Source organism: Procambarus clarkii, chromosome 34 (assembly GCF_040958095.1).
Source record: "Procambarus clarkii isolate CNS0578487 chromosome 34, FALCON_Pclarkii_2.0, whole genome shotgun sequence".
NCBI classification, from domain to species: Eukaryota; Metazoa; Arthropoda; class Malacostraca; order Decapoda; family Cambaridae; genus Procambarus; species Procambarus clarkii.
In genome coordinates, this window is record NC_091183.1 from 31,704,758 (window position 1) to 31,728,025 (window position 23,268).

Consider the following 23,268-nt stretch of genomic DNA (forward strand, 5'->3'; position numbering starts at 1 on the left):
ATTCATGAGGGCTTAGCTATAAATGACGAATGTGACTGTCCCTTCACCGAACAGGAACTAAGCAGAGCCAAGAAAGGTGGTAAGGACACTGCACCAGGTGCTGATAACATTACATACTCAATGATCGCACATGCAGGTCCTGCTGGAGACCGAGGGATATTGGACGTCATCAATGCTTCTTGGCAGCAAGGCAGACTACCGCCCTCTTGGAAGAAAGCAGACATCATCCCGATTCCTAAGCCGAATGAACCTGGCAATTACAGACCCATTTCATTAACATCATGCGTTAGTAAAACTGCAGAACGGATGGTCTTAAATAGGCTACTGTGGAAGACTGGAGACCTTCATAAACACATATTTGGCTTCACTAGAGGAGTAGGTACTGCAAACTGCATAGTAACATTACTAGGAACAGTTAACTCGGGTCCAGCTATAGTGGTCTTCCTTGATCTGGAAAAAGCATTTGAACTTGCAAGCCCGCCAGCAATACTACACACCTTAGTTAAAAAAGGTGTGAGGGGGAAAATGCTAGCATGGATTCAAGATTACCTAAGTCACAGGTATGCCAGAGTAAAGTTGCAAGGACAAGTGTCGGACTACCACTTGCACGAGAATGGGACTCCACAAGGAGGAGTCCTCAGTCCTAGTCTTTTTAACATCCTTATGGAAAACCTTGTTACCATGTCCTTTACAGAAGGGGTTACATTGCTAAGCTATGCTGATGATCTAGCATTAGTCATTACGGGTCCTTCACTTCTAAATAAAGCTCAAGGTGCTTTAGATCAAGTGACATCTGAATGCAGTGTTTTATGGCTAAAAATATCTGCACAGAAGTCTAAGGCGATGAGACTAGGTGGCAAGGCTCCAGACAGGCACCTACGCATTCAGGACATTAACCTTCAGTGGGTTACACAATATCGATATCTCGGAGTGTGGATTGATTTTAAAATGACATTCCATAAGCAAATTCAATATCTAAAGGAGAAAGCAAAGTCACGAATAAATATAATGAGAGCAATCACAGGGCCCCGTCTAGGAGCGGGACACAGAGTGTTGAGAATGTTTTACATACACGCCGTTCGTTCCCTGGTTGATTATGCAGCGCCTGCCTTACTCACTCTTTCTCCTGGTCAGTGGGCAAACGTTGAGGTTCTTCAAAATGATGCATTGCGAGTCATAACAGGTGCTCCCAGATGGACTAAAATCCTGAACCTAAGACTAGAGACAAAGCTAACGTCGATTGAAATAAGGGTAAAGGGGATTGCTGCGTGCATGCTGACCAAGATATTGACTAGACCTAGAATCAGTTCACTTAAAGATATGATCACTGGAGCACTAACTCTGGACAGAAGAGCCTCCAATGGCAACAGGTGGACCCATTGTGCGATAAACGCCATCGATACGTTCGATATGGCAAACACAGTCACTGAGAGGGGTGTCGACGACATACATGCAGACTTTGTTATACAAGCCCCTTGGGAATCTCTGCCAGCAGACTTTCAGATTATGGCTCTTGACGGAAAGAAGAACCAGACACATCCTCATCTGCTACGTCACATTGCACAGATGCATATAGAAGCAAACATGGCATCCGACAGCTTCACTTACTTCACGGATGGGTCAGTAGACCAGCAGGGACAAGAAACCGGAGCTGCAGTTAAAGCGGGAAACTCTGTATATAGTTGGAGGCTCTCAAATGGGTGTTCGACTTTACAGACTGAGATGCTAGCCATTCAAAAGGCTTTGGAACATGCTCTTGCTGAACACCGACAACATGTTATCATCCATACAGATTCGAGAACCGCCATTGAAACCTTGCAACAGGAACACATATGTGATAACATCCATCTGATCACAAATGTCTTATCATTCATGCACACACTCAAACGACAAGGCCGACGGGTACTTATCAACTGGGTGCCAAGTCATGTGGGACTATTAGGTAATGACATTCCAGACGAAGCTGCAAAACTTGCTACTCAGAGGAGAAATGTAGACATTTACATACCACAGAGTCTATCCCAGATGAAGAAAGTAATTCGAAACAGAGCAATGCGAAAGATGTACAGTGACCACAACACAGCAGTTGCAACATCAGGGTCTGCGGGTTGGTACAAGAATTCGACCAACTACGAACCACTTAGTTTGATGAACGGGGGCAGTAGAACAACAGAAGTGCACTTACATCGCATCAGGCTTGGATACCCATGTGCATGGGAAATAGGCTTACAGGTTCCGGAAGATGAGAGGAAATGTCAACACTGTGGAGAAATGCCCGACAGACCACTGGAACATTATCTAACACAGTGCACAGTTACAAACCCGTTAAGATTTCACCTTCGATTCAACAGAGCAGAGGAAGTTGTTAAACACATATGGCAAAATCTTACTGAAGCGACCATACGAGTCATACATACTCATCCTCCGCCCAGGTAAAACAGACACAAGCATCACTTAGTGGGCCAGCCAGAGGCTTAGGGCCCGCGCAGGATTATCCCTGCTAAAAAGAAAAAAAAACAAAAAAAATCGGTGAAGAACTTTCGGAGATTACAGTGGGTGTTGCTCTTACGTCCAACAGATGGCACTGTTTTAAAAAAGAAGAATGTTTTTTTCCTGACACAGGTATGGCATGTATATAGTAGATATATAAAAATACGCGCCTCTTCGAATGCAACGTTGTGTCAAAATTTCAAAGCAATCGGTAAAGAGGTTTCGTAGATTTCCTCACATGAAAAACAAATGAAAAACACAGTTTTTCAGAAAAAGCATGTTTTTTACCATCATAGACGTGATATCTATATAGTATGTATATAAAAACCTGGCCGGATGCGAATGGAATATTGTGTGAATTTTTTTTTTTTATTTATTTATTTATTTTTTTTTTTTTGAGATATATACAAGAGTTGTTACATTCTTGTACAGCCACTAGTATGCGTAGCGTTTCGGGCAGGTCCCTGGAATACGATCCCCTGCCGCGAAGAATCGTTTTTTCATCCAAGTACACATTTTACTGTTGCGTTAAACAGAGGCTACAGTTAAGGAATTGCGCCCAGTAAATCCTTCCCGGTCAGGATACGAACCCATGACATAGCGCTCGCGGAACGCCAGGCGAGTGTCTTACCACTACACCACGGAGACTGTTAGCAATCTCAATAGGCGAATTTCAAAGCAATCGGTGAAGAACTTTCGGAGATTAGCGATTTTGAACAAACGAACATTTCCATTTTTATTTATATTGACTTGCAGTACCCGACCACGCGGTGCTGTGGCTCAGCAACGCATGTGCGTTGCTGAGCTACAGCAACATTCCCTGTCCCCGAGGCCTTCCCACCATTCTCTTCTCACCCATCTCCTTGGCGTCCCAACCATTCCCCACTCCACCGTCCCCTCGTCCTCCCCACCATTCCCCACTCAACCATCCCCGTCTTCCTTCCCACAATGCCTCACTCCCCTGCCCCTTTGTCCTCCCCACCATTCTCCATTTCCCCATCCCCTCGTCCCCACCATCCCAAACTCGCCCATCCACTCGTCCTTCCCCACCATTACCCGCTCCCTTGTCCCCTCATCCGCTCCACCATCTCTCACTTCGTCCCCTCGTTATCCCCAACATTTCCAACTCCTTCGTCCGATGCCTTCCCAAATGGTTTGATGTTCACATCAGAGAATTGGGAACATCAACTGATCTGTTGTTCCCATCATTGAAGTATAAGAAAAACAGTTAAAAAAAGAAATTAAAATATGGAAAAATTAAAAAATAAACCATACCCACGAAATGAACGGTATGGTAAACAACACAGCTGAATTCCAATGCAATTCAAACAAAATAATTAAATAAAAATAAAAATAAATCAAAACCTATGAAAATTCAATTTATCAATGCAGTCAGAAACATTGAAATGGAACTGTAACATATTTAGTAAAGCATGTGTGTTGCTCTTACATGCAACAGATGGCACTGTTTGTCAAGAAAAACAGTTTTACCTGTCACAGTTGTGGCATCTATATATATATACTTACAAAATGAACGGTATGGTAAACAACATAGCTTAATTCCAACACAATGTCACACAAAATAATTCAACTATATATATAACTATATAGATATCACCCCTGTGACAGGTAAAAACATGCGTTTTTGACAAACAGATTATTTTATTTTTTAAATAAAATAAATCGAAATCTATGAAAAAAAAATATAAATGCAATCAGAAACATTGAAATGGAATTAGAGGCATATTTTGTATAATGTGAATGTTGCTATTATGTGCAACAGATGGGGCTGTTTTTCAAAAACGCATGTTTTTACCTGTCACAGTGGTGACATATATATAGTAGGTATATAAAAAGACTCGCCTATTCGAATGCAATGCTGTGTCAAAATTGCAACGCAATTGGTGAAGAACCTTTGGAGATTTCAGTGTGTGTTGCTCTTACATCCAACAGATGGCGCTGTTTTTCAAAAGAAGCGTATTTTTTCCTGTCACAGGTAGGGCATGTATATAGTAGATATATAAAAAAGATGCGCCTATTCGAATGCAACGTTGTGTCAAAATTTTAAAGCAATCGGTAAAGAGGTTTCGAAGATTTCCCTCACATGAAAAACAAAGTTTTTCTGACAAAGCTTGGATTTTACCGTTACAGACGTGACATCTATATAGTATATATATAAAAACCTGGCCGGATGCGAATGGAACATTGTGTGAAAATTTCAAAGCAATCTGTGAAGAACTTTCGGAGATTAGCGATTTTGAACAAACAAACATTTCCATTATATTTATATAGATTAGGAGAGGGAAATATAAATTTGAGTAATTAAATTAATTCCTTACATTATGATAACAATGTAGACAAATGTGAGATAATAAATCAGCTCTATATTTACTTCAGAATAGAGATCCCGTTCTTGTAATACATACATGTTAGATAAGTTGTTAATGGTCGTAAGTCCAAGCAATTTTTTTCAACAATGCTTTGGGATTTGAATTTTCCGATTACCTAAAATACGGAACTACTAACATAACAGCAACTAAGCTGTCTACATGACCGTAGTCATATCCAGTGGCCAATAGGAAACTGTTGTTTTTTGTGGGTTAGTGGGCTGTATCTATTCTCTGTGTTCCCTAGGTGGCTCAGTTTCAGGGTGATCTAACAAGAATTGTGCTGCGTTTATTTACCTGCCGGATGAAAAAACAATACTACCACTTGGTAAAAAGGAATATGTACAGTATACTGCAGCTAGCACTGATACGGTTACAAATTATTTTAGCCTATGCTTTTGATCTGGTATCGTACCACATACGATTTGTATTATATACCGAGACAAGATTTTTAAATTCTTTATTGCTATGAATTTAGCCATTATAATACTTTATATCTTTTTTATTGTATACTTTAATATCTTTAGGAAATTGAAATAATTTAAATATTTGTTAAATATTGATTAACCTGGTTAGTATAATTTTATTTTAGTAGCAAGTAAATTACTTTTTGAGGTGAACTTGTTGGAAATTTCCAACACTAATAAACTACTATTGTATTATAATAAATCATTATCATCATATACTAACTACAGTAGTTACTAATTTCACTAATGGTAGTGTCAACATAAATTAACCATTGCATCTGCGTATTAATGCTAGAATTCTCATGAAATCGAGTAGCAACATTGCATCAGATAATGTCCAGTTAGACACATTTATTACCAATGGGTTAGAGAATTGAATGTGATTCTCTAAAATTATCAGTATTCCATGTAATAATTACTTACGGATAATATAACTCCCAATAATCTCAAACCGAGAGTTATTAACTAAAATTGTTATGTAGTAGCAGTCCTTTTTCTTACTTACGAATGTCATGGAGAAAATAAAATCTTCTCCATTTCTCGTTTGACACCATAAAACGAGAATATGATAATATTTAAATCCCTATAATTGCAACCCAGTTCTCATTAATGTATTACATCCATAATTGCGAGGACAAGAATTATTCGTGATTAATAATTTCTGTGGTGAATGCGAGAGAGGGGTTGAGGGAGGCGGCGACGCCATTGTGCGAGAGAAGGGATCCCTGGCGTGAAGAGTGGCGAGACACGTTGTTACGGCCCTCTCGGGACGCAACGGGGTTCTTACTCTGATGTCGTTAGAGGAAGATATATATCCGACCCCAAGCCAGTAGAGGCTTTCAAGGGATGCGATCCGTGACGCAAGTAACTTAAAAAGGAGTAGGGAAAGAAAGTTAAGAACTTAATATTATAATGTTCACCATCACCGATTAAATATATAGAATAAAAGAGTACACAAAGGGGAGGGATATTAACACTTTACAAGGAGATCATGTACAATCTAGTCTTCTGCTGAAGACTCTTGATTAAGAAGCTAGGTGCTGAGTCCACGGTGCTTTCTTCGTGGCCTCAAGACGTGTCCTCTGAGAACGCCGAGCCTACCCTGGCCACAGGTCAGCCACAACACAGGTCCACTGGGGGGCACCGTCGTGGAGGCCGTCAACCACACGTCCAGCAGGTCTGCTGGCAGGTACTGAGCCACCAAGGCTGGTACGGCCACTCCACGAACGATAAAAAGGGTACGCCCTAGACAGGAGTCTCGTGTGATATCACCAATCACCCTCCTGTCCTCAATACCCCAGGGATTATCGTCTCCAACCGTCGGTCCCGGGTAAATCCTTTCACTGCCACTCCATTGGCAGGCTTAACACACCACAGTGTTCTTCCGGGGGGACGACGTCACAACAGCTGCAGCAAACTTCACAGTATGGAGACTGGCTGCCTCGGGTAGACTGACTCCACCTTCAACACAGTGGTCCCAGGTCGGCTCTGTAAGCAGACACGTCATCAATAACAGGGACACTAAAACACCACACTTACAGCCTCAGACACAAACACCTGACGTATCCAGTCCATAGATGGCGCTGTCGTCGGAGCACCACCTCACCAGAGGTCAGGAGCGGCGGTGTTGAGCGCTGAACCAGACTGGAAACTGGTCCTCGAGGCCAGTACACGCTGTCCTCACTAGGTGTCGTCGTTCGTTTGGCGGGGGTTTCGGGAGCTGACCCACAGATGGCGTGTTTGTCACTGCTCCAGGCTTGGACGCTGGATCCGGGTTCGTAACACCTCCCCACCAAAAAGAATTTGGTTTGGGGTTCTATAAAAAGAAACACAAACCAAATTAGTACGACGACACAACTCCAAATGGACACGCATGCTTTATGATCTGGAATTGCGATACTGTCTCGTCTACAGAATTGTCCTACTGGGCAATTCCGGCTCAATGGGAACTTGCAGATTGAAGGCGATGTCCTGCCTGGCGTAACCTTCCACGTCTTCCACGTCTCCACTGCGATGTCAAGCAGGGGCTTCATCTCACCTCTCTCGAGTACGGATTGGTTTCGACACGATCTGGGGTAACTCGACACTTCCCTATGTCGTGGCACCGATGATGGCTGTCCACAGACGGCATTTCTGGTGCCGGTCCGATGGTCCTTCAGGGAGACAGGAACCTGGAATACAGAGGTCTGATAATTCAGAGTGATAGCGACCGTGGGCAAGGCAGTACTTACTACATACTCGTCTACTAGGCCCGCACCTAGTTCCAACAGGGCTGCTTGCACACCGAAGATGGCATTCGCTCTGCCTCCGTCAGGTCGACCAACGTTCCGTATAACGCTGTATTGAGGCTCAGCAATCACGCGGGGGGTGTCAACCTGTCGGAAACAGTCACTCATATTATCACATGTCGTACCTCCTGTATCTACTATCAGCTTCCAGGTCCCTTCTTCAACTGCAACACTTGCAGTGCAAATCTCTAATCCCAGGGACCTCTTCTCGATGTTCACGGGAGCCATCATCCTTCGGGTCGTCCACTGATCCTTACTGAGAACACAGAGAGCACATAGGAGAACAAAACAAAATACTGCTAAGAAACATGGGGTCAATTGAGGGATAAGCTTCCCGAGCCAGTCATGTCCATAGCCGGCAACATCCACTAGCCTGGCTTGGACCGAAGAGGGCACTAGACCTGTTGAACGCACCGCACATGCCTCTGACGTCTGGGGAATCTCTGGCTGGTTCAATACACGCCGTAACTTGCCATACCGCAAGCACACATCCGCCTTCGCTCCAGACTCGTTGGTATCCGTGGGTGCCTGCACACGAGGCCCCTCTTCTTGCTCAGGTACCTCTGCCTTCTTAACTTCATGTTCCTCGTCGAGAGAATCAGGAGACACTGCTAGAATATCGTCGATCTGCGGGTGAGAGGACAAATTAAATATGTTTACATCCGGGTCTGTCTTTACCTGGACATTACCATGGCCTGTTACCTCAGACCGTGCTGTTCTGGTAGACTCGTCCGCAACCTTGGGATGATTGGTGCTCCAATCTGTCACCAAGTCGTTGGCTAGTACCACGTCAATCCCAGCCACAGGGAGGGTATCGACTACTGCCAACTCACTTGTGCCGCTGAAATAAGGCGAGTCAAGATGTACTGGCACTAAGGGGGCGATATACTGCGTTCTCGGAAACCCAACCAGGACAACCTGTCGTCTCCCGTCCACACTTACTCCCTCGGGTAACGAGCTCTTCACGATCAGGGACTGGGCTGCTCCACTATCTCTGAGCACTACAACAGATCTACCAGTATGATCACTCGTTACATACCCGCATGAAGTGTGAGGGGCCAACAAACTTGGTCCTTCCTGCGTCGTCGTAGACTGGTTTCCTACTGGTGATGTAACACAGCTCATCAACATCACCTCCCTTCGTGCGCTGCCACCTCTTCTGCCTCGGCACCTAGCAGCTATGTGTCCCTTCTGCCCACAAGTCCAGCACACCATATTCCTCCTCGGGCTCCGGTGTTTCGGACTGCTAGGACTTGTTCTTCGGGGGCTACTTGGGGGCGTCTTCTTAGCACTTCGTGGGACGGGTCTTTCTTCTTCTTCGTCGTGAGGTCTGTCAAACCGGCGCTGGTAATTCCTCGAGACGTACTTAGCAGACGGCCTATGAGTCAGGATGTACTCTTCAGCCATGGTGGCTGCTGCACTCAAGGTCTCCACCTGCTGCTCTTCTAAGTATGTCTTGAGGTCTCCAGACAAACAATCCTTGAAGTCCTCGAGCAGAATCAGCTGTTCGAGGTCTTCCCTGGTCTCCACCTTCCGAGAGGCACACCATTCTTGAAAAAGTCGCTCCTTGATGGTGGCGAATTCGGTGAAAGTGTGCTCTGAGGTCTTCTTCAGGTTTCTGAACTTTTGCCTATATGCCTCAGGTACCAATTGGTACGCCATGAGCACAACCTTCTTCACCTTGTCATAATCGCTGGAGTCGTCAAGGGATAACGTAGAGTAGGCGATTTGGGCCTTCCCAGTCAAGACTGACTGTATCATGATGGCCCAATTCTCCCTTGGCCACTCCAAAGAGGCAGCGACTTTCTCGAAGGCTGCAAAGAATTTTGACACTTCCTTCTCATGGAATTTGGGGACCATTTTGATGTTGCGTACCGGATCGAAGCTACTGGTGTCCGTTGTTTGCCTCCGACCACCGCCTAATCGCAATACTTCTAGTTCATGTTGTCTCTCTCTTTCCTCCCTTTCTCGTTCTTCTCTCTCTCGTCTCTCTTCTCTTTCTCGTTCTTCTCTCTCTCGTTCTCGTTCTTCTCTCTCTCGTCTCTCTTCTCTTTCTCGTTCTTCTCTTTCTCTTTCTCGTTTCTCTTCTCTCTCTCTGCTTTCCTTTCTTCTAATTCTAAACGTCTCATCTCTAATTCTTTATCTTGTCTCTCTCGTTCCATTTCTAATTTCTTCCATTCTATTTCACGATTGATCTCTAGGGCACGCATCTTGACTGTTAGGAAGCTGATATTAAGCTCGCCTGCATCACTGTCAACGTCGCTGCCCTTATCTTCCTTTTCCGTGGAAGCTATGTCTGCACTTTCCTTTGTACTAGGAGTCTCTCTTTCCTGTTTCTCTTCTGCCTTCAGGTGCCGGTGTACCTTGGACAAGATCTCCACACGGGAGTCACTGGCACGGATCTTGATCTCCAGGTAGGCGCTCACTAGTACAAGCTCTGGTTTACTCAGATATTTTAATCTGGCAAGACAATCTTCTCTGTTCAGAAAAGCCTGAACCTCGTCCAGATCATCGATGGTAGCTTTGTCTGCCATTGTCACAGATGGAACACTTAACGAGCACTTAACACACCGTTTACACGTTAGCACTTAACGCACCGAGCACTGTTCTACGTCAATATTGCACTTTATCGCACCAAACACTGCACTTGCCAATATTGCACGTAATCACTTCGGGCACCGCACTACCCAATATTGCACTGAGTCCAAGCGAACACTTCGCTCTACAATATTGCACTGAGTCCAAGCGAACACTTCGCTCTACAATATTACACTAAATCACTGAGCACCGCACTAGTCAATATTGCACTTAATCGCTTAATCACAGCGAGCACCGCACTGCACAATATCGCGCTTAGTCACTCTGAGCACCGCACAGGACGTATAACGTCGCAATCGTCACACAGGGGGAATTATATACAGGGATTACGCCACTTCACCACCCCTGTCAAACATACTTAACAAGGGGACGGATCCCGCTGGGGATGCCAATTATGTTACGGCCCTCTCGGGACGCAACGGGGTTCTTACTCTGATGTCGTTAGAGGAAGATATATATCCGACCCCAAGCCAGTAGAGGCTTTCAAGGGATGCGATCCGTGACGCAAGTAACTTAAAAAGGAGTAGGGAAAGAAAGTTAAGAACTTAATATTATAATGTTCACCATCACCGATTAAATATATAGAATAAAAGAGTACACAAGGGGGAGGGATATTAACACTTTACAAGGAGATCATGTACAATCTAGTCTTCTGCTGAAGACTCTTGATTAAGAAGCTAGGTGCTGAGTCCGCGGTGCTTTCTTCGTGGCCTCAAGACGTGTCCTCTGAGAACGCCGAGCCTACCCTGGCCACAGGTCAGCCACAACACAGGTCCACTGGGGGGCACCGTCGTGGAGGCCGTCAACCACACGTCCAGCAGGTCTGCTGGCAGGTACTGAGCCACCAAGGCTGGTACGGCCACTCCACGAACGATAAAAAGGGTACGCCCTAGACAGGAGTCTCGTGTGATATCACCAATCACCCTCCTGTCCTCAATACCCCAGTGGATTATCGTCTCCAACCGTCGGTCCCGGGTAAATCCTTTCACTGCCACTCCATTGGCAGGCTTAACACACCACAGTGTTCTTCCGGGGGGACGACGTCACAACAGCTGCAGCAAACTTCACAGTATGGAGACTGGCTGCCTCGGGTAGACTGACTCCACCTTCAACACAGTGGTCCCAGGTCGGCTCTGTAAGCAGACACGTCATCAATAACAGGGACACTAAAACACCACACTTACAGCCTCAGACACAAACACCTGACGTATCCAGTCCATAGATGGCGCTGTCGTCGGAGCACCACCTCACCAGAGGTCAGGAGCGGCGGTGTTGAGCGCTGAACCAGACTGGAAACTGGTCCTCGAGGCCAGTACACGCTGTCCTCACTAGGTGTCGTCGTTCGTTTGGCGGGGGTTTCGGGAGCTGACCCACAGATGGCGTGTTTGTCACTGCTCCAGGCTTGGACGCTGGATCCGGGTTCGTAACACACGTGGTAGTGACTGGGGAATTTATTGGCAAGAATTACGCTGATACTCGGTCAACAGTTAATAATTACTTATCCACATGTTCTATAGTGCCCAGCCAGTTAATAACGCGTCAACAATTGAAGCCAAGACCCGTAATTACACGTACACAGCAGTGGACGTCAGGGACTGGCTGACGCGGTTTCGGCAGACCTCAGTATTTAATACGCTCATGTTAAGTATATGTTTCTCGTTTGATGCATCATCCTAGATTATATATTTGTGAGTAGTCTGTCGTCATATAGCGAGGATATCCAATATACAACATTAGTAAAATTTCGACAATTTCCTTCGTTTTCATGAGTATTGAAAATAAAACGTAGCCTATTCAAATGCTACTTAAATTTCTCTGATTTCAGCATGTATATGAGGAGTCATCAAGTTGTTTCTCATCATTCGTGATATTCACCTCGAGTTCTTTCTTTGTGGAGATCCTGTGACCACGAGGACGAATGATGAAATGATGTTACAGAAATCGTCTTAACCCTTAAACTGCGCAACGCGCCTGCAGGCTCACGTCTGGGTTGCGCAACGCGCTTCCGGGTATTTGTATTTTTCACGTTCCATTCAAAACTCCCGCGGCTACATGGGGTTCACATCAGCATCCACAGGGCTCTTGTAAACTGACACCATCTTTAAAAAAAATCGTGGTCCACATTCCCGGGTGTGGGAGTCTCAGTAGTGTTTGAGCAACCAAGGCTGGCGCTCGCAGCATGAGCGCACAGCACTGCTGTTCAGCGTGTGACCACAGCATCGCTTAATAATGTCAAAATATATATATATATAACTTGTATTATTTAGCCACGATAGTGTTATAGAAGAGCCCGAGTGTGATAATGACTGGGTACAATGTTCAAATATCAGTGATTCAATGCTGTTCACGATGTTCACAGCGCTAGCCAAAGCACCACAGCATTATTTCGTCCATCTAGGAATCTTCAAATGATTTCTTAGGTTCCTTTTCAAAATAAACGTGTGGTCAATTATTCATTTACAGGAATTAGCGACCAAGATTGTGATAATAGCAGGATTGTGGTTATAATTAGCATTGTGCGTAGTATTTTTGGAAGGAGGAATTTTGGTGAGGGAGGGAGGGCGAGAATTAAGGTAGCCTCATTGTGTGTGTGTGGCTACCACTTGTTTTGCTCACCATACTAGCTTAGTGGTTCGCTATGGGCAACACATATGTACATGGGTATAGTGTGTAAATAGATTGTATATATATATAAATTAGCATGATACATAGTAAATATGTGTACACAAGTGTCATGCACGTAACACAGTGTCTTCGGACAGTACGGATGTTTTACTGCCATAATATAGTGTACGTGTTCACTATACATAGGATTAGCACGTAAAAACAAATAAAATGTATTTGGAACTGTGCGAAAAAAATGAACGAAAATATATTCGCGGCAACTCGCTCGCCCCGCCCCGAGCGCCCTACTGGCCCCGGGAGCGTACGTCACGGGCGAACAGGGAATGATGACATCACGCCCCAACTTACGGACCCCATAGCAGCCAAAGGATGTACAATTTCAATTTACTCTTTTTTTACATACCCATACTGAGGGAAGGGTTTCTGACACTTTAAAAAAAAAAAAAATATCCAGGAATTTATTTCCTGCGCACAGCAGGGGTGTCATATTTGGTGGCAACGCAGTTAAAGGGTTAAAGCTAAGACATTTTTCGTACAAATTTATTTAATATGATTATTGATTCTTATATAATTCCTGTAGAATCTTTACATTGAATAGATTATTACCAGAAATGATGATTGGTAATTAATGCGTTTGCTCTGACTGTTGCTCAGTAATTCATGATCTTTAATATTCACAATTTGACTTCTCATATTTTGAATCTCTAGTAGTTTAGATTTATTATATCATTTACTCAACAATGAACTGTTGGCGAACCACACTGGTTCCTAGATATATTTGAATTTCTAGAAATACCCCCCCCAATGTAGGTCTTTGAAGCTCTGACTTTAATTAATTAATAATACAGTCCATTCATTATTTCAAGTGATTATTCTTTTAATGATTATCCATAGACACTGGTTCTCTAGTGTTATTCTAATGATCACTTTTATTAGTTTTCCCTCTTTTCTCAAAAGTGGGTGGTCCTTCGATTTATTAAATCCAATAAGTAAATAATTGAATATATGAGTCAAGCCCCAGATATCCCATATTATGGTCCTTATCGAACCGGATGTATACTAATTGGTAATAACTAATCACCGTGTGAAGTAGTTTAAACTAACCACATTTATTAATTGTGTCTACCGGCAGTGTACCACATAGGTTAGCCTAATTCACGCCAATTTATTTGCTGCTTATACCTCATGTATAAAGTAGCACTCGTGGGACACAATCAATTGCCCACAACACTCAGACCTATACCTCATACTGAGGTAAGAATCTTCAGGTCACCAGGAGCAACAGCTCATAACTTCTATAATAATTCCACATTAACACCTGCGTTAGAGTGGCCTCACCATCTATTATTTATTTAGGTAGTAATGACATCCATCCTACTCGACACCCAGCTGAGGTAATTAATCACCTTAAAACAATAATTTTCTCATTTAAACTCATTAGCAGTTCAATAGTGTTCACATTGGTGGAACCTCGCCAACTGAGCAATAATAATCGTTGGGGAGTGAGTCCAGAATATTACCAAAGAGCTGCCAAATATATAAACTTTAGGCTGAGGAAGCGAGTATGATTGGATGCCACTTACATTCAATTTACAGCCAGACCATACAGGCAAAACCTGGCAAGAGATGGTGTACACCTGTCAGATGAGTCTACGTCACATGTAGTTGACAAATTGATCAACACAATCAATCACCATAAAAGGCTGTGGCTGGCAAACCAAATTAATTGTATTTTCACCTGTGTTTGCAAGTACACACTTATATAAACTATAAAATCTAAAAAAAACAAAAATACAGCACAACTATATATTCACATTACTGCACCACAAATTAATTTATGCCAACCTTTATTAGGTAGGAATTTAGGCTGTGATTGTGCTGAATTTGGCACAAATGCAGACTAAATGAATTTGTAGTTTCATAGGTAGAAATTCTTACAACTAGTCTTGAGCTAGTTAGTAGTACATACATTATTCATTCTTGTGCTGACCCTATCAAGGGTGAGATTTAACCTTAGAGTAACTCTGATTAGAGTATATCCGTATTAATTATTTGTGTACTCATTATTTGTGTGTATGCATTTCGAGTGATGCTGAACGATCACCATTACATCTATTGGTGATAAAGATGAGCTAGCCGGAAGAAAGTTAATGATGAAGCTCAAGTACTGCTCAAAATCCTTAGCTACTTATTGTTAGGTAGGTACATTTAACCTCGAGTGAGGTAAAGTGTAATTTAGCCAGATTAATTTAGGCTATACTCAATATTACTTGTCAACTAATGAGCAAGTACCCAAGCTTCATTAGTAATACTTATTCAAGTCCTATGAAATTTGGACTTAAAACCACCATGGCTACTCCTGAACAATTAAGGAGAACCTATATTGGCCTCAAAGGTCATTTAACTAGACTAATTAATAAGTCTGATACCTTGTGTAAAGCAACTCCCATTGATTACTATCAACTAGAAAGATCATTGAGAGTAGCTGATCTAAAATTTGATCAAGTCAGATCTACAAGCCAGTCTTATCTCAACCTACTGAATACCACTGAAACTGATCCTGATGAAATGGATCAAATTATAGCAGATATTTCTCAACATGAAGATGAGACTCAAGATAAACTTGATATACTATCCAATATAGTAACACAATCTAAATCTAATACAAATAATACTGTCTCTATCCAGTAATCAATTACCTGAGGTTCGTCTACCTACTTTAGACTTACCTACATTTGCAGGCCTGAATGAGGAAAATTGGGATACATTTTGGACTTCATTTGAAGTTCATATACATAAGAAATCCTCTCTTGACAAGATTTCTAAATTCTCATACCTGATTAGTCTTCTCAAAGGGGAGGCTAAAAAGTTCATAAATAACCTAGCTCTCACTGAGAGTAATTATGAGGAAGCTATAAAACTGCTAAAGTTGAACTATTGCAACAAGGAGTTGAGTATAGCTAACCTTTATTACCGGTTGCTAGATCTGAATGCACTAAGTAACAGACCAGACTCACTTCAAAGCTTCAGGCTAGAAGTAGAGTCTCTAGTGAAGGCCTTAGGTACTAAAGTTGATGTACCAGCCTCAGAATGGTCAATCAAGTTACTTTTGCAGAGGAAATTACCTCGAAATATCTTAGCAGAAATCTGCTCACACTATAAAACCGAGTTTCTCACTCTCGAGCAAATATTCGCGGGACTGAGAATAACGGTTAACAGGTTGAAGACTCATGATAAGATTAAACCTGAGTCTAAACCACCTAATATTGACACCTCAGTCAAACCCAAATCGACTTTGAATAAGTCCAATAAATTCAAACCTAAGACTACTCCATCCACTGGAAAAAAGGAGTGGTAGTGTAGGTATTTATTCTGTATCTCCCTCTGACGTTACGACTGATATGTCTACTAAAAGGACAAATTCAGCCAGAGAGAGAAAGTGTCTGTTCTGTGATCAAGAACACGTCACCTACAAATGCACTGTTTATCCTAACTTTAATACCAGGATTAAACGGTTACAAGAATTACACAGGTGCACCAAGTGCATGGGCTCTCATGATCCCAGTAAATATGTAGTGCAGCTACGGTTATGCAGTAGATGCAACAAAGTTGTACATCATTATGCCTTATGTAGAAAAACTTCTACACAATCTATGACAACTGGGGAGAATTCTATGAATTCTACCACAGTACAATATTGCAAGGTACATCAAGAAATAAATGTACTTGCTACTGAGTCAGGCAATAATACCAATCTGCCTACAGCTCAACTCAAACTAATTGACAGGAAATCTAGAGTTAACACTAGAGTTCTTTTTGATCAAGGATCACAGAAAACCTTCATCACACAACAATTAGTCAAGCAGTTAAAATTAAAACCTGCCAAAAGTGTGAGACTGAATATTTCTGGGTTCTTGACTAATAGTGGACCTCGTGAATACCAAGTAGTCAAGGTGTTAGTGAGACTTGGATCTTCCACTAGTCCAATACAAGCGGTAGTAGTAGATAAACTTCATTCAGACCTGCAGGTCACAGGACTAGCTCGCACTGCGAGATATCTTAAACGAAACCACATGAGGCTAGCAGACTACAAAATAAATTCTGACTGCCTCACTGATGTTGGTATACTTATAGGCGCTGACCATTATTATAAATTTATAACCGGATGCACCAGACAACATGGAATGAATTTGTTGTCATCTGCTGGAGGCAAGTTGCTTACTGGACCGGTGCTTTTCCAACAAAATCCAGTGTCAACCAACCAACAATCTAACAATACAATAGTGGCGTGACTAGGCTTGGAACAGTCACCCCTACATTTCAGAGAAATATCTGAAGATAATGAGTCTGATCCACCTGTACATCGTCTGTGGGAATTAGACACTTTAGGTATTGTCCCTGAGCAACCATGCCCTGATAATATGTGGACTTACCAGCAATATCTGGATACAGTTGTCTATAAGGACAAACAATACTGGGTGAGACTACCATGGAAGTTGAATCATCCACAACTTCCAGCTAATTATTTCATGGCAGCCTCTCAATTAGTCTCAATTAATACGGCTGAAGAAGCAGCCATACAAACTGAACATGTATCATCAATTAATTCAACAACAACTTAATAGTAAATTTATCGAAGTTGTTGATAATGATGTCTGAAAAATAGGTCACTATTTACCCCATCACGCTGTGGTGAAAGATTCATTGACAACGCCAATACGTATTGTCTTCAACTGTAGAGCCAAAGTGAAGCCAAACAGCGTGTCTTTGAATGAATGTCTCCAAACGGGACCTAGCCTAACACAAAGGCTACATGATGTACTATTACGATTCCGTACTGGTATTTTCGCTTATACTGCTGATATCAGTAAAGCTTTCCTTAGAGTAGGCTTGCAAGAAGAGGATCGTAATTACACCAAATTTCTCTGGATTAAGGACCCACTGGATCCTGACAGTGATGTCATAACTTACCGATTTGCCTCTGTGCTATTCGGAGCGACTTCCTCCCCGTTTCTATTTCAAGCCACATTAGATACACATTTTAGGAAGTCAAATAGCCCTTATAAAGCAGAGATCAGTGACAACTTGTATGTCGATAATTTCCAGGGAACTACAAATGACAAATCTAAATTGGTAGAAATCTACCATGAGGCTAACCGTGAGTTATTAGGAGCCAATATGCCACTACAATCATGGGCCTCAAACAATAAATCATTAAACCAGATAATCGAGAAAGAATTTCCTGGTTATCAGGTGCCTAATCAATAAAAAGTTCTGGGCGTGGAATGGAACACAGGTACTGGCGAGATGAATGTCAAGTCAGTACAAACCAATAATTCATCGCTCACCATGAGAAAATTACTCTCGTATGTCAGTCAACCATTTGACCCTTTAGGCTTACTTAGTCCTATATTAATAAGGAGCAAATTCCTAATGCAGGAATGCTGGCAGAAACATATGGGATGGGATGATCTGTTGCCAATTGAGTTGCATGATAAATGGCAGATACTCACAACGGATTTCAATCAATTAGGTGCTTTGAAATTTCCTCGTAATGCTTCAGGATAAAACTTACCCACAAATTTGCACGTTTTTTGCGATGCCTCTGGCAAAGCGTATGGCGCTGCAGCCTACTTAGTCAATAGTGCACAATCAATTTTACTCACATCTAAAGCAAGAGTTGCTCCAATCAAGAAGAGATCTTTACCTCAAATGGAGTTAAATGCATTGCTGGTGGGAGTAAGATTGGCTCATTGCCTGACCAAGACACTCAATAATATCCACTTTGGTGAAATCGTAGTGTGGTCAGACAATGAGGCAGTCTTACAATGGGTAAGAAATAACAACAATAAAACTCTCTACGTTAGTAATCGCGTTAGGGAAATTCATGAATTATCTGCTGGATATAAATTCAGACATGTCCCCACTAAGGACAATCCTGCAGATTACTTATCACGAGGGTTAACATTAAAACAACTAATCAAGTGTTCGATGTGGTTTAATGGACTTTCATGGCTTGTTAGTGGTCAGTGGCCCAAACAGACGCCACAAGTCATAGTGACCAATATCACTACTCCCATGAAAGAACCAGAACCTCATCGAATCTCAGCTATTAATCCTCACAATTATTCTAACTTGAGTAAGTTATTAAGAGTGACAGCACATGTGTTTGACTTTCATACTAGGATAGGAATCAGACATAAGTTTCCCAATCCTATCCTCTACTGGATCAAACGTACACAACAAGAGATATATGGAAGTGAATATGAAAATCTTAGATAAATAACCAAGTCTCTAGGTATCTGGTATGATACCAACACTCATAATATATTAAGGTGTGGAGGACGTTTGCTTCACGCAAAAATTTATTTGGATACAAAGAATCCGATCCTCCTACCACGTCACCACATTATTACAAAACTTCTAGTTTTGCATCACTATCAATATGGTACTTTGCATAGCGGAGTGTTAGACACTCTCACTGACCTCAGACAGAAATATTGGCTTCCTCAAGGTCATCAAACTGTCAAATCAATCATTAAGTTCTGTGTGATCTGCAAAAGATACGACGCACGAGTGTGTCCTTACCCAGGACCTCCACCACTCCATAAGGAGAGAGTAGTTCATCTTCGTCCCTTTGAGACCACTGGTGTCGATTACACAGGAGCTATGCTTCTCACTGGCAATCCAGATAAGATACCAGTGAAAGCTTATATTTGCCTCTTCACGTGTGCTACCACACGAGGCGTACATCTAGAAGTGACTTCTGACATGAGTGCCGAAGCCTTCCTCCAAGGTTTTCGTAGATTTGCAGCTCGCAGATCCCTCCCCAAACTAATGATATCTGATAATGGTTCAAATTTTGTGGCAGGAGAAGCCTGCCTACGAGAGATACAGAATCATCCAGAAGTGCAGTCTGTCCTGCAGAGACGACAATGCCACTTGAAATTTATTGCTCCCAGAGCCCCCTGGCAAGGTGGGTTCTACGAATGTATGATAGGGACTGTCAAGTAGTGTTTAAGGAAGACCTTGCATCGACAGAAAATTAATTACTTCGAACTCCAAACACTCATCGTGGAAATTGAGGCGCGAGTCAACAATCGCCCATTAACTTACCTATCAGATGATTTCTCACAGAGAGAGCCTCTGAGTCCCTCACAGTAATTGAAAGGTGGAATGAGGTGTGGACTCGAGAGTACCTCACAGCTCTATGAGAGTACCACTATGGAGCTTCGAGCCCATATAATAAAGTTCAACTTAAACCAGGAGACCTAGTATTGGTTGACAGTGATGGACCAAGGTCAGAATGGCCTATAGGCAAAATTGTTGCTATCCACCCAGATCACCAAGGCATCCTGAGAGTAGTAAGGGTTTTGTGCCGAGGCACTACTACCCTAAAAACCTTAGAGAAGTTGGTACCTCTCGAATTAGCAGAACGAGAGTGTTTATCAGAAACAGCTTCACCAACAGTTTCCGAGGACAACAATACTGATCCACCGAACACCTGCCCCACTAGAGCAGCTGCTCAAAAATGCGAACGGAAACTACAAGCCTATTATAGCTCTGACTAAGAGCAAATAATTTCCCATCTAATTTGAGTAATCATGAAGATGCTGTGTTGTGATGTCAAGTAACAAATCAGTTACAAGTCACAATGACCCAAAACATTCACCTCACAGTGGATTCCCAGTTACTTTAAATTGTATGATTTAATCCTTAATTTGTTTGTATAGGCTATCAACTATAACATTATTTCATCTAGAGTATCTATGAGTTTGCAAAACTTTAAGACTTAGTAACATAAACGTTACATGTCATAGCGACACCAGTCACAGAGTATATTGTAGACTTTATTAGTCATTAACTTTAGATGATTCACAATTCCATGTTTCATTCAACATGAGTTCCTTTACAAGACTTAAAATTCTTGTATGTCCTTGACAATTACGGGACATCTGTTATGTGTGTACTAACATACTAACATACTAACATTAATACTAACTTCGGGATAGGTACGTCAGTACTCAACATTGCCCTGCGACCCGAGTTTTCTCCCCCCGGAGTTATGTTGGAAATTTCCAACACTAATAAACTACTATTGTATTATAATAAATCATTGTCATTATATACTAACTACAGTAGTTACTAATTTCACTAATGGTAGTGTCAACATAAATTAACCATTGCATCTGCGTATTAATGCTAGAATTCTCATGAAATTGAGTAGCAACATTGCGTAAGATAATGTTCAGTTAGACACATTTATTACCAATGGGTTAGAGAATTGAATGTGTTTCTCTAAAATTATCAGTATTCCGTGTAATAATTACTTACGGATAATATAACTCCCAATAATCTCAAACCGAGAGTTATTAACTAAAATTGTTATGTAGTAGCAGTCCTTTCTGTTACGTACGAATGTCATGTAGAAAATAAAATCTTCTCCATTTCTCGTTTGACACCATAAAACGAGAATATGATAATATTTAAATCCCTATAATTGCAACCCAGTTCTCATTAACGTATTACATCCATAATTGCGAGGAAAATAATTATTTGTGATTAATAATTTCTGTGGTGAATGCGAGAGAGGGGTTGAGGGAGGCGGCGACGCCATTGTGCGAGAGAAGGGATCCCTGGCGTGAAGAGTGGCGAGACACGTGGTGGTGACTGGGGAATTTATCGGCAAGAATTACGCTGATACTCGGTCAACAGTTAATAATTACTTATCCACATGTTCTATAGTGCCCAGCCTGTTAATACCGCGTCAACAATTGAAGCCAAGACCCGTATTTACACGAACACAGCAGTGGACGTCAGGGACTGGCTGATGCAGTTTCGGCAGACCTCAGTATTTAATACGCTCATGTTAAGTATATGTTTTTCGTTTGATGCATCATCCTAGATTATATATTTGTGAGTAGTCTGTCGTCATATAGCAAAGATACCCAATATACAACGTTAGTAAAATTTTGACAATTTCCTTCGTTTTCATGAGTATTGAAAATAAAACGTAGCCTATTCAAATGCTACTTAAATTTCTCCGATTTCAGCGTGTATACGAGGAGTCATCAAGTTGTTTCTCATCATTCGTGATATTCACCTCGAGTTCTTTCTTTGTGGAGATCCTGTGACCACGAGGACGAATGACGAAATGATGTTACAGAAATCGTCTTAAAGCTAAGACATTTTTCGTACAAATTTATTTAATATGATTATTGATTCTTATATAATTCCTGTAGAATCTTTACATTGAATAGATTATTACCAGAAATGATGATTGGTAATTAATGCGTTTGCTCTGACTGTTGCTCAGTAATTCATGATCTTTAATATTCACAATTTGAGTTCTCATGTTTTGAATCTATAGTAGTTTAGATTTATTATATCATTTACTCAACAATGAACTGGTGGCGAACCACACTGGTTCCTAGATATATATGAATTTCTAAAAATACCCCCCCCCCAATGTAGGTCTTTGAGGCTCTGACTTTAATTAATTAATAATACAGTCCATTCATTATTTCAAGTGATTATTCTTTTAATGATTATCCATAGACACTGGTTCTCTAGTGTTATTCTAATGATCACTTTTATTAGTTTTCCCTCTTTTCTCAACAGTGGGTGGTCCTTCGATTTATTAAATCCCATAAGTAAATAATTGAATATATGAGTCAAGCCCCAGATATCCCACAGAACTTGTAAGTTCATGGTATAACTGCACCTGCAATTAATAGGGATAGTGGTACAAAGATATTAGATCCCATTTTCCTATTATTACACCATTCAACCTCCCTTATTTTATTAAAATGCAGGTACAGAGCTCTATCTTATTGTACTAAGATTTAACCCTCTTGTTGGGGCAGAGCATGTTGTTGGGCCCTACCGATGTTGAAGTGATGTTGCCAATTTTTTTGAGGACACTGTTCATACACTCGTCTCACTGTTTCTCTATGCCAAGACACACACTCAAAACACTTTAAATCATGTGTTTTAATGGTATACACATTTATGTGTAGTTTACACCACCAACTAGTGGTCCACGATTGTAAAACGGCTAAAACTAAGCGTGTACGACCATGGAGTGTCCCATGAGGGGGAATGGTAATATTTACTTGTGTGTAAGGAAGTGTGGAAGTCGCTTCTGTGGCGTCGGTGTGATTAGACACCCCTGTCAATGTATAAGACAAGATACACACGTATATCACTTAAAATAAAGTGTCTTGCTTTTTATAAACATTTGTGTGTGGTTTACACCACCATTCAGGTCCACTGATTTAAAACGGCTGCAAATTAAGCAGTTTGAATATCGTAGTGTCGTTGTGTATTGGCGGAGTGATGTTTACTATAGCGTCAGTGTCTGGACACACAGGCAATCCAGTCCCAAGGCGATTATCATTACCGTGATCAATG